The following is a 15,314-nucleotide window of genomic DNA, read 5'->3' as shown; positions in this document are numbered from 1 at the left end:
ATCAGAGAAGGATAGACCAAGCTACTTCTATCAACGGGACACACACTTGGGCCTATTATGCAGATGCTTTCAGCAAAAAACAAATAAAAGCATGAAAAACGAGAGGAGTTTTGTTAGTTCCTATATAGTCTGTGTACACGAGTAGCAGTATACTCTATAGAACTGGTAACAGTATGCAGTATACAGCCGGGATGCTTGTGAATGCTTTGTGCCCACTACTGGACTCAGGCAGCCAAACTGCTGATGCAAAAAAGTGGAGTTGTAGTCCTAAAAAGGACTGTTGGGTTTCAATAATTTCAATCCCATGTCACCTCCGTCACAAAATTTCATGAGCCACAAACGTGGGCATAAATGGGACTCAGGTGCCAGTACTTCTACACATCTGCACAATTCAATAACCAAAGATTTTTGTACCCAGAGTGCAGGTGAACCCCTGAAACATTTGTTTACCAAGAGTATAGGTGTGCCCCTGAAAAATTGGTTGACCAAGAGTATAGGCAAACCCCTGAAAAATTTGTATACCAAGAGTATAGGCGAACCCCTTAAAAATTTGTGTACCAAGAGTATAGGCCCCTTAAAAATGTGTCCAGCTTTGACAACCATAGTTGTATGGAGCAGAGGGATCAAGGAGGACGTTGGTATGGTCAGCTATGTACTCCCTCACCATCTTTTTACAGTGTTCCCTCTTACTCAGCCTAGACTGAGGAGTGGTGACACAGTCTGGCTAGGGTGCCATAAAACTGGCAAAGGCCTTGGAGAATGTTCCCCTGCCTGCTCTGGATATGCTGCCTGTTCCCTGCATCTCCCCTGCTAGTTGGCCCACTGAACTATGTCCTCCACTGCTAGCATTGTCAGATGGGAACTTTAGTATCACCTTTTCCACAAGGGCCTTGTGGTATTGCTTCACTCTCGTACTCATTTCCTCTTCAGGAATGAGAGTGGAAAGGTTCTCCTTATACCGTGGGTCGAGAAGAGTGAACACCCAGTAATCCATGTTGGCCAGAATGCATCTAACGTGAGGGTCACGGGAAAGGCAGCTTAACATGAAGTCAGCCATGTGTGCCTGAGTCCCATTACGTAACACATCGCTTTTCTCACTAGGAAAAGCAGTCTCAGTCTCAGTCTCCTCCTCTTCTTCAGCCCATACACGCTGAACAGATGTGAAGGAAGTAGCATGAGTACCCTCTGCAGTGTGGGCAGCAGTCTCTTTTCCTTCTCCAATACGTGCTGAGAAACAGACATAAGGGTGGTCTGGCTATCAAGCGATGTATTGTCATCCCCCCATCTCCTGTTCTATTCGCAAAGCGTCGGCCTTAATGCTTAGCAGCGAACTTTTCAGTAGGCAAAGCAGCGGGATGGTTATGCTGATAATGGCCGCATCGCTGCTCACCATTTGTGTTGACTCCTCAAAGTTTCTTAAGACCTGACAAATGTCAGACATCCCTGCCCACTCCTCTGTGAAGAACTGCGGAGGCTGACTACCACTCCGATGGCCATGTTGCAGCTTGCATTCAACAATGGCTCTACGCTGCTCGTAAATCCTGGCCAACATGTACAATGTTGAATTCCAGCGCATGGGCATGTCGCACAAAAGTTGATGCACTGACAGCTGGAAGTGATGTTGCAGTGTCCTGAGGTTGGCAGCATCTGTAGTGGACTTTCTGAAATGTGCACACATGCAACACAACTTGCTGAGCAGATCCGACAAATTGGGGTAGTTGTTAAGAAAGCGCTGAACCACCAGATTGAACACGTGGGCCAGGCATTGCATGTGTGTTAGTCTGCCAAGCTGCAGAGCCGCCACCAGGTTATGCCCATTGTCACACATGACCATGCCTGGTTGAAGGTTCAGCGGCAAAAGCCACAGATTTGTCTGCTCCATCAAACCCTGTAATAGCTCTTGGTCGGTGTGCCTCTTGTTACCTAAGCTCAGGAGTTTCAGCACGGCCTGCTCCTTGCCCACAGCAGTGCTGCAGCGCCTGGAGCTACTGACTGAAGGTGACGTGCTCACAGATGGTAATTAAGAGGTGAAAGAGGAGGAGGAGGGGGGTTTGGAGGAGGTGGCATAATAAGCCGGAGAAACCATGACCGATGTAGGACCCGCAATCCTCGGTGTGGGTAGCATGTGAGCAACCCAGGATCAGACTTGGTCCCAGCCTACACCAATGTGCAGTCAGGGAGATGTAGTGTCCCCGCCCGCCAGCACTTGTCCACGTGTCGGTGGTTAAGTGGACCTTCCCAGTAACCGCGTTGGTGAGGGCACAGTTGATATTCCAAGACACGTGCTGGTGTAGGGCGGGGATGGTGCAGCGGGGAAAATAGTGGCAACTGGAGACTGAGTACCGAGGGACGGCCGCCACCATGAGGTCGTGAAAAGCCTCCACTTTTACCAGCCTATATGGCAGCATCTCCAGGCTCAGTAGTTTGGAAATATGCACGGTTAGCGATTGTGCAGGTGGGTGGGTGGCTGCATTTTTCCGCTTGCGCTCCAATGCTTGGGTTATGGACAGCTGAACGCTGCGCTGGGATACATTGGTGGAGGCAGTGGAGGTGAAGGGGTGGGTGCAGGGTGGGAGATGCTTGTGCCTGCATCCTGGGAGGGAGAACGCATCTCAGTGCCATGATGTGACCCAGGGGAAGAGGCAGTGGTGTGACCCGCAGGTGGTGAATGGCCTTCGTTCCACCTTGTCGGGTGCTTAGCTATCATATACCTGTGCATGCTGGTGGTGATCAGCCTGGTAGTGATGCCTCCCCTGCTGATTTTGGTGCGGCACGGGTTGCACACCACTGTTCATCGGTCGTCCGCGCTCTCATGGAAAAACTTCCAGACCATCGAACACCTAGTCCTCTGCACGGGATCTTGCCGCGAGGAGGTGCTGTGGGAACAGTTGGGTGATTACTTGCTCTGGCCCCGCTTCTCCCTCTGGCCACCCCACTGCCTCTTCCAACCCGTTCTGGTGCTGCACTTGCCTCCCCCTCTGAAGCCCTGTCTTTAGTAGGCTTACCAACCCAGGTCTGGTCAGTCACCTCATCATCCACCAGCTCTTCCTCTGAATCCTCAGTCTGCTCCTCCCTCAGACTTACTGCCCTAACAACCTCACTAATAGACAATTGTGTCTCATCATCATCATCCACAAATACTTCTTGAGAGACAACTTGGAAGTCCCCGCCCTCATCACCCTGAGACTGAAAGTCCAAATTTTGGGCATCGGTCATGACCAACTCCTCAGGTGGCTGATGAACCATTTTTTCCGACTCAGGGAAGGGACCCGAGAACAGTTCCTGGGAGTATGCCTGTTCTGAATGTCTCCTTTTCCTGGAGTGACCAGGCTGAGAGGAAGGAGGAGCAGCCTGAGGATTCAGAAGTACAGTCCCTTGGCTAGCGTGAGTGGACTGCGTGGAAGACTGGGTGCTGGATAAATTACTGGACGCGTTATCCGCTATCCACGTCATCACCAGTTCGCACTGTTGTAGTTTTAATAATGGCCTCCACGCGGACCTGCAAACTGTGAGATGAAGCTAGGGAGCGTAGATACATGGCGCTCTACTAATCCCTCAGCAGCAAGCACTGTTTAACCCCACCCAGGACCTCGGCCTCTGCCCACACCCTCATTTGGATGCTCACATCAATGTCCACGTCCACAATCTCGACCCTTAGCCCTAGTCTTCATCATGCTGTATAATGCACTTCGTCAAAATACTACGCAAAATGCGAGTTTTTTTGCGTATGATTATAGGCCAAAATAGACACAATAATCAGTGTATACTGTTGTTAGATAGCGTGGATTGACAGGACCCACACACAGGTAAATAGCGTACACTTTTAGTGGGCAAAAAAGAAAATTTAAACAGTGTACAATGTTGTTAGATAGATTAGATTGACAGCACCCACACACGGGTATATAGCGTACGCTTTGAGCAGGCAAAAAAAAAAGTAAACCGTGTATACTGTTGTTAGATAGTGTGGATTGACAGGATGTACACAGGGGTATATAGCGTATGCTTAAAGCCCCCCAAAAAATATAAAAATGAAAAATGATAGGAGTTTTGTTACTCCCCATCTATCTCTATACACCACTAGCAGTATACTGCATAAAACCGGTAACAGTATGCAGTATATAGCCGGGATGCTTGAGAATACTTTGTGCGGACTACTGCTCCCAGCAAGCCAAACTGCTGATGCACACAATGAGAGAAGTTGTAGTCCTAGAAAGGACTGTTGGGTTCTTGGAACAAGAATCCCTGCCTAACCACAACCTCTACTCTACACTATCGCTTTCGCTGAATAGCAGTAGCTGTGTCCCTCAGCTAATGCAGCATGCATGTGAGGCGAGCCTCAGGTGACCAGAGTTTTTATACTCAGAGGTCACCTGATCAGGCCAGCCAGTCACTGCTATAGACGCGCACAGGGTTGGCACGTCACAGCAGGAGGTGCCAAAGCCTTTCCTGCATGTTTATTGGCTAAAAAATGGCACTTAACATGTGGGGAGGAGAGGATGAAATTTTCTTGAGCAACGCGTGGTGCTCGCTTCAGGAACGAGCACCTTCCAGTATGCTACTGCTCGAATGGGCATGCTCACTCATCTCTAGTCATTAGCGATATGGAGCGTGCTTGGCATATCAATTGGTCTGCGGTTTTGCTTCCAACAATACCCACCACATGCTCAGTGGATACAATGTTGCACGCTGGGGAAAACCCCTAAAATAGTCCACAGCAGGCAAGCAAGGTGTAAATAACGTGATACCTGAAAAAGGTTCCTCCTGCAACCCAGCCGTCTACTGCTTGAGGTGACGTCACCTTAACTTTTAAGGCACTGGCTCTGGCAGGCTCATGCACACACCCACAATGCAGCACTGCAATCTTAAAACCTTTGCATAGCCCCGCCTTGTCAATTGCCACTTATCGTTCTCCTTGCACCATTCTCACGCATCATAGGCTTGAAAAAATTGTATCTCCTAGCTTGCCTCTCTGAAAGTTCATCAGTCAAGCGATTCATTTTGATTACCACATTTGGAGGTAGGATGTAACTTTTTCCCTAAAATGAGGAAAATTTGCTTAAACCTCATGAGGCATATTGCCTTTTACTGGGATAACATCCAACTTGGATAATAACAGTCCTAAGCGATATGGAGTGTAATTGCCATATTAGCTAGTGTGCAGTTTTGCTTTCAACAGTACCTACCGCACGCACCCTGACGGACACAGACGCTCAGTAGATACAATGTTGCAAGCTGCGGAAAACCTCTAAAGTAATCCACGGTAGCCATGCAGGCAAGCAGCAACCAGGAAGGAGAAAGTGGTAGTGAAGCAATTCTAAAGTTTTGGGAAAGTCCCTTAAAGGGGTTGTCATTTAATAAAAAAAAAAAAATCTATACTTACCTATTCCTCCCCAATCAGTTTACTTACCCGATCTTCTCCTGCAGTCCAGTAGGGGGTCACCTCACCTCTAACTGGCTGATTCTTTCCCTTCCTGTGAGGTTACGTACATTGGTTGGCAGTCTTCTGCCTGTCAGCCAATGTACGTTACGTCACAGCTCATAGGCCAGCAGGGGGAGTGCCAATCTTCAGAGATTGCTCATGCGAGCTGTCTCTGAAATAGATTAGAATTATTACTAGGCAGTGAATACTACAGCACAGGGACATGACCTTCACTGAAGGAATGTGAGGAATGCCAGTTTTATAACAAAACGGCAGGAGTGCGGTAAGGTGACCTGGGACACTAGAGAAGCTAAGTCACGAGAAGATGTGGTAAGGAGACTGATGGGGAAGAAATAGACCAGTCTAGAATTTTATTTTTTTTTATGACAAAACCCCTTTAACCCCTTCCTGCTCCAGGACGTACAGTTACGTCCTGGAGCGTCGGGGTATGTATGAAGAGAGGTCACGGGGCGACCTCTCTTTATACAGCAGGGACAGCAGCTGCTCATTACAGCTGACACCCGCGGGCAATAGCTGCAATCGGCCAGACATGCACTTTTTCAGTCACCCTGTCTCCCAGAAAAAAACGCAATAAAAAGCGATCAAAAAGTTGCATGTATTCCGAATTGGTACTAACGGAAACTACAGGGCATCCCGCAAAAAATGAGCACTCCCACAACTAAGTCAACAGAAAAATAAGAAAGTTATTGCGTACACAAGATGACCGCAGGGGAAAAAAAAAAAAAAAAAAGGACACGAAAAAAAAAAAACCTATACAAGTTTGGTATCGTAGCGATTGTATTGACCCATAGAATAAAGTTATGTTGTTTTTGTTGCAGTTTGTGCATCGTAGAAACAAAATGCACTGAAAGATGGCGGAATGTCATTTTTTTCATTTTCCTCTACTTCATATGGTACTTTAAATAGCAAAATTGAAAACTACAACTTGTCCTGCAAACAACAAGCCTTCATACAGTGATGTAGATGGATAAATAAAGGAGTTACGATTTTTTTAAAGGGGGAGGAAAAAACGAAAATGGGGAAAAAAGGGTCATTAAGGGGTTTAAAAAAAAAAAAAGTCTTCTGTACCCCATATTGGTGCCCTGCAAAAAGCAAGCACTCACAGAGCTCCACTGACAGAAAAATAAAGTTATAGGGTTGAACAAAAACTTTTTTTAAATTTGTATTCTTTAAAAGTTGTAAAACATAAAAACTAGATATAAATCATGCTGACCCACAGAATAAAGTTAATGTCATTTTCACTGCATTTTGAACACAGCAGCCAGATGCCTTCCAGAAATGGCTCAATTGTTCTTTTACCTTGCATTTCACCTCATTTAGAGATTCTTAATTTTTTAAATACTTTATATGGTACTTTAAGGCTGGGTTCCCACAGGATGGAAATCCAGGGGAAATCTCGCAGAAAGTCCTGGGAAATTTAAAATCTCCTTGCTCCTTAAGGTAGCCAAGAGCCTGGAGCAGTGACCAGAGGCCTCATTGAGCGGTCTCCGGCCATGTGATCGCCAATATTAAATGGAATAAAAAGGTAGCAATCTACCTTAAGCTGGTCTCACACGACCGGATAGGCATTGCAGATTCCGCATGTGTTTGATCTGCGGAAATACATGGATCAATCAAATACATTGGATTACACAATTTTGCTCACATTAGTGTGTTAGAATTGCGTAATCCACTCACAGAACTTTTTTCGTTTGCCACGGAGATTCAGGACATAGAGCCCATTGTGCTCTATGATCGCAGATTTACCCGAAGCCCATATGCAATAACATTGTGTATGTCCTGCGGGGAGCCATGACATCGCTAAGCAACGGCATGGGAAATATAAACAAACAGAAAAAGGTGTACTGCACATGATCGCCTGTGTGACCACGCAGTAATGCGCACTACATTACGTGTCCATATGCAGGGTCACAGCTGAGAACCGCTGCAGGCCTCAGCAGGCGGATTCCACACACGGCAGTGTGAGCCCGGCTACCTGGAACCTAAAGCACCTTCAAGCAAAATTTCTGTTTTGAAAGCCACTGGCTGCTGCTTTCAATTTGGGCCCCCATTGTGCACATGGACAGAAGAATGAGGCCACAATGGGTACGGTTCTGAAAACAAGACAGGGGTATAAATTTTGGGGTACCAATCTTCATTTTCATGTGCACTATAAAAAAAAAAACCCTTTAACCCCTTAATGACATGGCCTATTTTGAGCTTAAGGACCAAGCCTTATTTTTCAAATCTGACATCTGTCACTTTCTGTGCTAATAACTTTTGAATGCTTTTACTTATCAAGGTGATTCTGAGAGTTTTTTCGTGACATATTGTACTTTATGTTAGTGTAAAAATTTCATCAATAAATTTTGTCCTTATTAGGAAAAAAAATCCAAATTTACTGAAAATTTGGAAAAATTCACAATTTTCAAACTTTGAATTGTTTTCTTTGTAAGATAGAAAGTCAAACACCACAACATAGTTATTAATTAACATTTCCCATAGGCCTACTTTACACAGCAATCATTTTTTAAGTGTTATTTTACTTTTTGCAGACTCCACAAAGTATATAAATTTAGCAGTAATTTTTCACATTTACTAGCAAATTTCAAAATCTAAATTTTTTAAGGACCAATGCAGTTCAGACATAGTTTTGCCGAGCCTGTATATCAGAATCCCCCATGAATTGTCCCATTTTAAAATCAGCACCCTTCAAAGTATTCAAAATGGCATTTAGAAAGTTTATTAACCCTTTAGATGTTTTACAGGAATTAAAGGAAAGTGCATCAAAAATTAGAACAGTTCCTTTTTTCTACTGATTTTCAATATAAAACCTTTTTTTTTATATAAAACAGTAGGAGTTAGCAAAGAAACAAAACTTGGAATGTATTACCCAGATTCCGCAGTTTTTAGAAATGCCCCATATGTGAATGTAGCCTGTTGTATGGGCACATGGTAGGTCTCAGAAGGAAAGGAGCGCTTCTTGTCTTTTTGAATGCAGATTTGGCAGGAATAATTTTCAGACCCCATGTAGTGTTTGCAGTGCCCCTGAGGTAGCAGTACATTTGAAACCCCCAATAACTGACCCCATTTTGGAAACTACACCCCTCAGGGAATTTATTAAGGGGTGTAGTGAGCGGTTTGAACCCACAGATGTTTGAGGAATTTTTTTTAACAGTTTGAGTTCAATACGAAAAAATCCAATTTTTCACATAATGTTTAGCTTTAGGCCCAGATTTTCATTTTTCACCAGTGGCAGAAGGAAAATCGTACCCCATGATGCGTTACCCAGTTGCTCTCGAACACGGAAATGCCCCATATGTGGAAGTAGCCTGTTGTATGGGCACATGGCAGGACTCAGAAGGATAGGAGCGCTTCTTGGCTTTTTGAATGCAGATTTTGCTGGAATAATTTTCAGACCCCATGTAGTGTTTGCAGTGCCCCTGAGGTACCAGTGCATTTGAAACCCCCAACAACTGACCCCATTTTGGAAACTACACCCCTCAGGGAATTTTTTAAGGGGTGTAGTGAGCGGTTTGAACCCACAGGTATTTGAGGAATTTTTTTAACAGTTTGAGTTCAATACAAAAAAATCACATTTTTCACATAATGTTCAGCTTTAGGCCCAGATTTATATTTTTTACCAGTGGCAGAAGGAAAAAACGTACCCCATGATGCGTTACCCAGTTGCTCTCGAACACGGAAATGCCCCATATGTGGACGTAGCCTGTTGTATGGGCACATGGCAGGACTCAGAAGGATAGGAGCGCTTCTTGGCTTTTTGAATGCAGATTTTGCTGGAATAATTTTCAGACCCCATGTAGTGTTTGCAGTGCCCCTGAGGTACCAGTGCATTTGAAACCCCCAACAACTGACCCCATTTTGGAAACTACACCCCTCAGGGAATTTTTTAAGGGGTGTAGTGAGCGGTTTGAACCCACAGGTATTTGAGGAATTTTTTTAACAGTTTGAGTTCAATACAAAAAAAAATCACATTTTTCACATAATGTTCAGCTTTAGGCCCAGATTTATATTTTTTACCAGTGGCAGAAGGAAAAAACGTAGCCCATGATGCGTTACCCAGTTGCTCTCGAACACGGAAATGCCCCATATGTGGACGTAGCCTGTTGTATGGGCACATGGCAGGACTCAGAAGGATAGGAGCGCTTCTTGGCTTTTTGAATGCAGATTTTGCTGGAATAATTTTCAGACCCCATGTAGTGTTTGCAGTGCCCCTGAGGTACCAGTGCATTTGAAACCCCCAACAACTGACCCCATTTTGGAAACTACACCCCTCAGGGAATTTTTTAAGGGGTGTAGTGAGCGGTTTGAACCCACAGGTATTTGAGGAATTTTTTTAACAGTTTGAGTTCAATACAAAAAAAAAATCACATTTTTCACATAATGTTCAGCTTTAGGCCCAGATTTATATTTTTTACCAGTGGCAGAAGGAAAAAACGTACCCCATGATGCGTTACCCAGTTGCTCTCGAACACGGAAATGCCCCATATGTGGACATAGCCTGTTGTATGGGCACATGGCAGGACTCAGAAGGATAGGAGTGCTTCTTGGCTTTTTGAATGCAGATTTTGCTGGAATAATTTTCAGACCCCATGTAGTGTTTGCAGTGCCCCTGAGGTACCAGTGCATTTGAAACCCCCAACAACTGACCCCATTTTGGAAACTACACCCCTCAGGGAATTTTTTAAGGGGTGTAGTGAGCGGTTTGAACCCACAGGTATTTGAGGAATTTTTTTTAACAATTTGAGTTGAGAACGAAAAATTCACATTTTTCCAATAATGTTCAGCTTTAGGCCCAGATTTTCATTTTTCACCAGGGGCAGAAGGAGAAAACATAGTCCATAATGCATTACCCAATTACTCTCGAGCACGGAAATGCCCCATATGTGGATGTAAACTGTTGTTTGGGCACATGGCAGGGCTCAGAAAGAAAGGAGCGCTTTTTTTGAATGCAGATTTTGCTGGAATAATTTTCAGACACCGTGTAGTGTTTGCAGTGCCCCTGAGGTACCAGTGCATTTGAGACCCCCAACAACTGACCCCATTTTGGAAACTACACCCCTCAGGGAATTTTTTAAGGGGTGTAGTGAGCGGTTTGAACCCACAGGTATTTGAGGAATTTTTTTTAACAATTTGAGTTGAGAACGAAAAATTCACATTTTTCCAATAATGCTCAGTTTAGGCCCAGATTTTTATTTTTTACCAGGGGCAGAAGGAGAAAACATAGTCCATAATGCATTACCCAATTACTCTCGAGCACGGAAATGCCCCATATGTGGATGTAAACTGTTGTTTGGGTACATGGCAGGGCTCAGAAAGAAAGGAGCGCTTTTTTTGAATGCAGATTTTGCTGGAATAATTTTCAGACACCGTGTAGTGTTTGCAGTGCCCCTGAGGTACCAGTGCATTTGAGACCCCCAACAACTGACCCCATTTTGGAAACTACACCCCTCAGGGAATTTTTTAAGGGGTGTAGTGAGCGGTTTGAACCTACAGGTATTTGAGGAATTTTTTTTAACAATTTGAGTTGAGAACGAAAAATTCACATTTTTCCAATAATGCTCAGTTTAGGCCCAGATTTTTATTTTTTACCAGGGGCAGAAGGAGAAAACGTAATCCATGATGTTACCCAACAGGGAAATGCCCCATATGTGAATCTAAACTGTTTTTAGGGCGCAGGGCTCAGAAGGGAAGGACTTAGCATGTGGCTTTATGTACAAGCTGTGCGAAGTACATCAGGGTAAAACGTCAGGGCAATAAAAAAATTAAAATTTCAGGGACGTGTGGTAGATCTTAAAACACTCATTTATACAGAGGCCGGGTTGTGTGGGGCACGTTTCACACTGGTATCTGGTGTCTTTTCTTATCCCCTGTTTGTAGCACACTCTGCACCTCTTTTGGGTCCTTCCCTTCGTCGCAGTGGAGGGAATTTCACTGAGAAAATGCTGCCCTGGTACAATTCTTGTGGCCTCGCTTCCAGAAGTACTGGGCCTCTCCCCCACCTCCTGGTCCCCAAATATTAGGTCCTTGATAACTTCCTCTTGAAATTCAAGGAATGTCCCCCTGTGGCCTGCACCTCGGAACAGCACGTAGGCATTATACAGTGCCATCTGTACGAGGTGCACGGCCAGTTTTTTGTACCACACCCGTGTTTTCCGCATGGCTCTATAGGGCTCCAGTACCTGGTCTGATAGATCGACCCCTCCCATGTACTTATTATAGTCGAGGACGCAGTCTGGTTTGGGGGTCTCTGCACTGGTACCTCGTACTGGGCAGGGGGTACTGCTGTGGCTGTGTATTGTCGTCAACATAAGGACATCCCTCTTGTCCTTATATTTAACGCACAATACATTGTCGCTGCATTGGGCCCGGCTCTCACCCCTTCTGAGCAGTTGCCCAAGCAGCGTCTTAGGGAGGCTTTTTTGATTTTTCCGAACAGTGCCACATGCCACTGTTCCTCTGGAAGCGAGGCACTGAAACAGGGGGACACTGGTATAAAAGTTATCCAGGTACAGATGGTAACCCTAGTCTAATAGTGGGTGCACCAGTTCCCACACTATTTTCCCTGTTACTCCCAGCACGGGGGGGCATTCTGGGGGCTCAATTTTAGTGTCCTTCCCCTCGTAAATACGGAACTTGTGGGTGTACCCTGATGTACTTTCGCACAGCTTGTACAACTTCACACCGTACCGTGCCCGCTTACTGGGCAGGTACTGGCGGAATTTTAGCCTCCCCTTGAAGTGTACCAGGGACTCGTCTACTGCAATGTTTATCTGTGGGGCATACGCCTGGGCAAACTTGGCGTTAAAATGGTCTATTACGGGCCTGATCTTATACAACCGATCGTAATTGGGGTGATCGCTGGGGGGGCACAGCTGGTTGTCATTGTAGTGCAGAAATTTTAAAATACACTCAAAGCGCGTCCTCGACATCGCCATGCGGAACATTGGGGTGTGGTACAAAATATCGGTAGTCCAGTACGCCCTGATTGTTGGCTTCTTTATTAGCCCCATGGTTAGTATAAGCCCCCCAAATTTTTGTATCTCTGGTGCATCCACTGGGGTCCACTTATCGGGTCTGGCATAGCTGGAGGTGGGATTTTGTTGAATAAAATTCTGGGCGTACAAATTAGTCTGGGTAACAATATGGGCAATGAACTCTTCTGAAAAAAAAAACTTGAAGAAGTCCTTCCCTCTGAGCCCTTCCGGATCAAATTGAATCCCTGGGTTCCCAATAAAATCAGGGATCTGGGGTCTGTAATCTTCCGGGGTACTCCAGTGAGCATCTGATGCATTGGGGTCAGTGGCGGTCCTTGGACGCCTTCTCGGGGGTGCAGGGAGCTCAGACTCGCTGGATGAGGATGAGGAGTCGGAGAATGCCAAAAAAGTGGGGTCGTCATCACCACTACCTGAGTCCGAGTCTGATGCAATGATTGCATACAGTTCCTCTGAAGTGTACCTCCTGCGGGCCATATTTATATAAAATGGGGCACACGGGGAAAAAGTTTTATTAGATGGGACACTGCGGGATGGGGTGACCACGGGACGGGGGTCGGAAAGAACGCGGAAACTTATGTGGTGTATTCACGTAAGTGTTTTTTTTTTTTTTTTTTTTTTTTTTTTACACAGACGAATACACTGACACAACACGGACTAACGACACACTACACACTAGACGGACTAACGACACGCTACACTAACTAATGACGGGTGACGGGACAGGTAACGAAATGGGAACAACAGGAACTTTTTTTGTTTTTTTGGTTTTTTTTTTACACAGACGAATACACTGACAGTACACGGACTAACGACACGCTACACACTAGACGGACTAACTAAACGCTACACTAACTAATAACGGGTGACGGGACAGGTAACGAAATGGGAACAACAGGAACTTTTTTTGTTTTTTTGGGTTTTTTTTTTACACAGACGAATACACTGACACAACACGGACTAACGACACGCTACACACTAGACGGACTAACTAAACGCTACACTAACTAATAACGGGTGACGGGACAGGTAACAAAATGGGAACAACAGGAACTTTTTTTTTTTTTTTTTTTTTTACACCAAGGGATACACTGACTACACGCTGCGCTACACTACACTGCTGATCGCACGCTACAGCTCACTCACTACACTTCTGATCACACACTACAGATCCCTCACTCACTACACTACACTGCACTTCTGATCACTCACTCCACTCTGCTACACTACACTGCCTGATCAATCACTCACTACACTGCCTGATCAATCACTCACTACACTACACCACACTGATCACTAACACTCACTCCACTACACCACACTGATGACTAACTCCTCTCCACTACACTGATCACTAACTCCACTCTGCTACGCTACGCTACGCTACACTCCACTCCACTCCACTCCACTCCACTCCACTCCACTCCACTCCACTCCACACTACACTACACTACACTACACTCACTCCCTGCCTAATCTACACTCTAATCGCTCGTTTTTATGGCACACAATACGGTGGTTGCTCTTTCTACAAGCACCGGAAACACATTGCGGTGCTTGCAGACAGAGCTCCTATTCTAAACAGCGCGAACACCGCTGCCGCTCTGTGATTGGTCAGGGAGTTTTTCCCTGACCAATCACAGCGATCGTGGGGGAGGGACCGCTCTGATTGGTCCCCAGCCCGGATGCCTCGCTTGTCTGCCGACGATATCAGCCAGGATCGCTGCTGTGTCGCCGCGATTGTCACCGCGGCGACACTTTAATGACATGACGTACCAGGTACGTCATGTTGTGGGAAGTATCCCGCTACCATGACGTACCAGGTACGTCCAGGAGCGGGAAGGGGTTAAACGCGACGTATTTGCAAAAACAGGAACTTTTATTTTTTCTCCCCTAAACTCCTGAAAAAAACCTGTGGGGTCAAAATACTCCTGTCACCCCTCAGTGAATACATTAAGGAGTGTCGTTTTTAAAATGGGGTATCTATCATTGTGACACCTATGAGCCATTGCAATGTTGGCTTGTTGCAGGAAAACAAAATGTTCTTCAACATTTTAATAATCAATGTTAAATTTGTACGTCTCCTAAACGGTTAAATAAAAAACTAAAGTTTTTCAAAAGTGAAGAAAAACGAGTGGAAAATCTACCAAATTTTACAGTAGCATCAATTTTGACTGAGATTTAGCAGCAAAGTGAATGAGATTTTAACAAACCTCATCCACACACAGAAAAATAGTCCACGGGGAAACTAACATACAGGGCAGATTTACTATCCAAAATATGGTGCACTAAAAAACAATCTGGCCAGCATAGATGTGGAATCCTTATATTCCAACATGCCACACAAAGATGGACTGACCGCCTGCCAGCTACACTTTGAGGCCAATGGTGGGGGAGGGGGGAGCACCTCTGGGGGAGAATGCTATCTTCGGGGTGTTTGCCCCTCATCAGCATGCAATAGGTTTCCGACTTGGCTAGTAAGTGGCCTGTGACGTGGGTTAGCAGCTAGAAGGTGATTGAGTCAGTAGCCTTTCAAGATCATTCATGCTCATCTAGGTAGTATGCAAACAAGGGAGATGGAACAATTCCTCTACAGCACCAGCTATTGGGAATTGAAACAACAATGATTGGGAATTGAAGGCCAAGCCAGAATCCTTTTTACAGACAGCCGTTGCAGGGTGCTTGCCCTCATCAGTGTGTAGTAGGTTTCTGGCTTGGCAAGCAAGAGGCCTGTGACCTAGGTCAGGAATGCTATCTTGTCTCTTTAAGGAGAGCACCTAGAAGGTGAGGAGCCTTATAAGGCTATTCAATCTCCTCTGGGAAATATGCAAATTAGGGAAATCAAACAATACCTCTGCTGCGCCACCTATTGGAAGGAA

This window comes from Eleutherodactylus coqui, chromosome 1, assembly GCF_035609145.1.
Source record: "Eleutherodactylus coqui strain aEleCoq1 chromosome 1, aEleCoq1.hap1, whole genome shotgun sequence".
Lineage (NCBI taxonomy): Eukaryota > Metazoa > Chordata > Amphibia > Anura > Eleutherodactylidae > Eleutherodactylus > Eleutherodactylus coqui.
Note: the sequence above shows the minus strand (reverse complement) of the source record.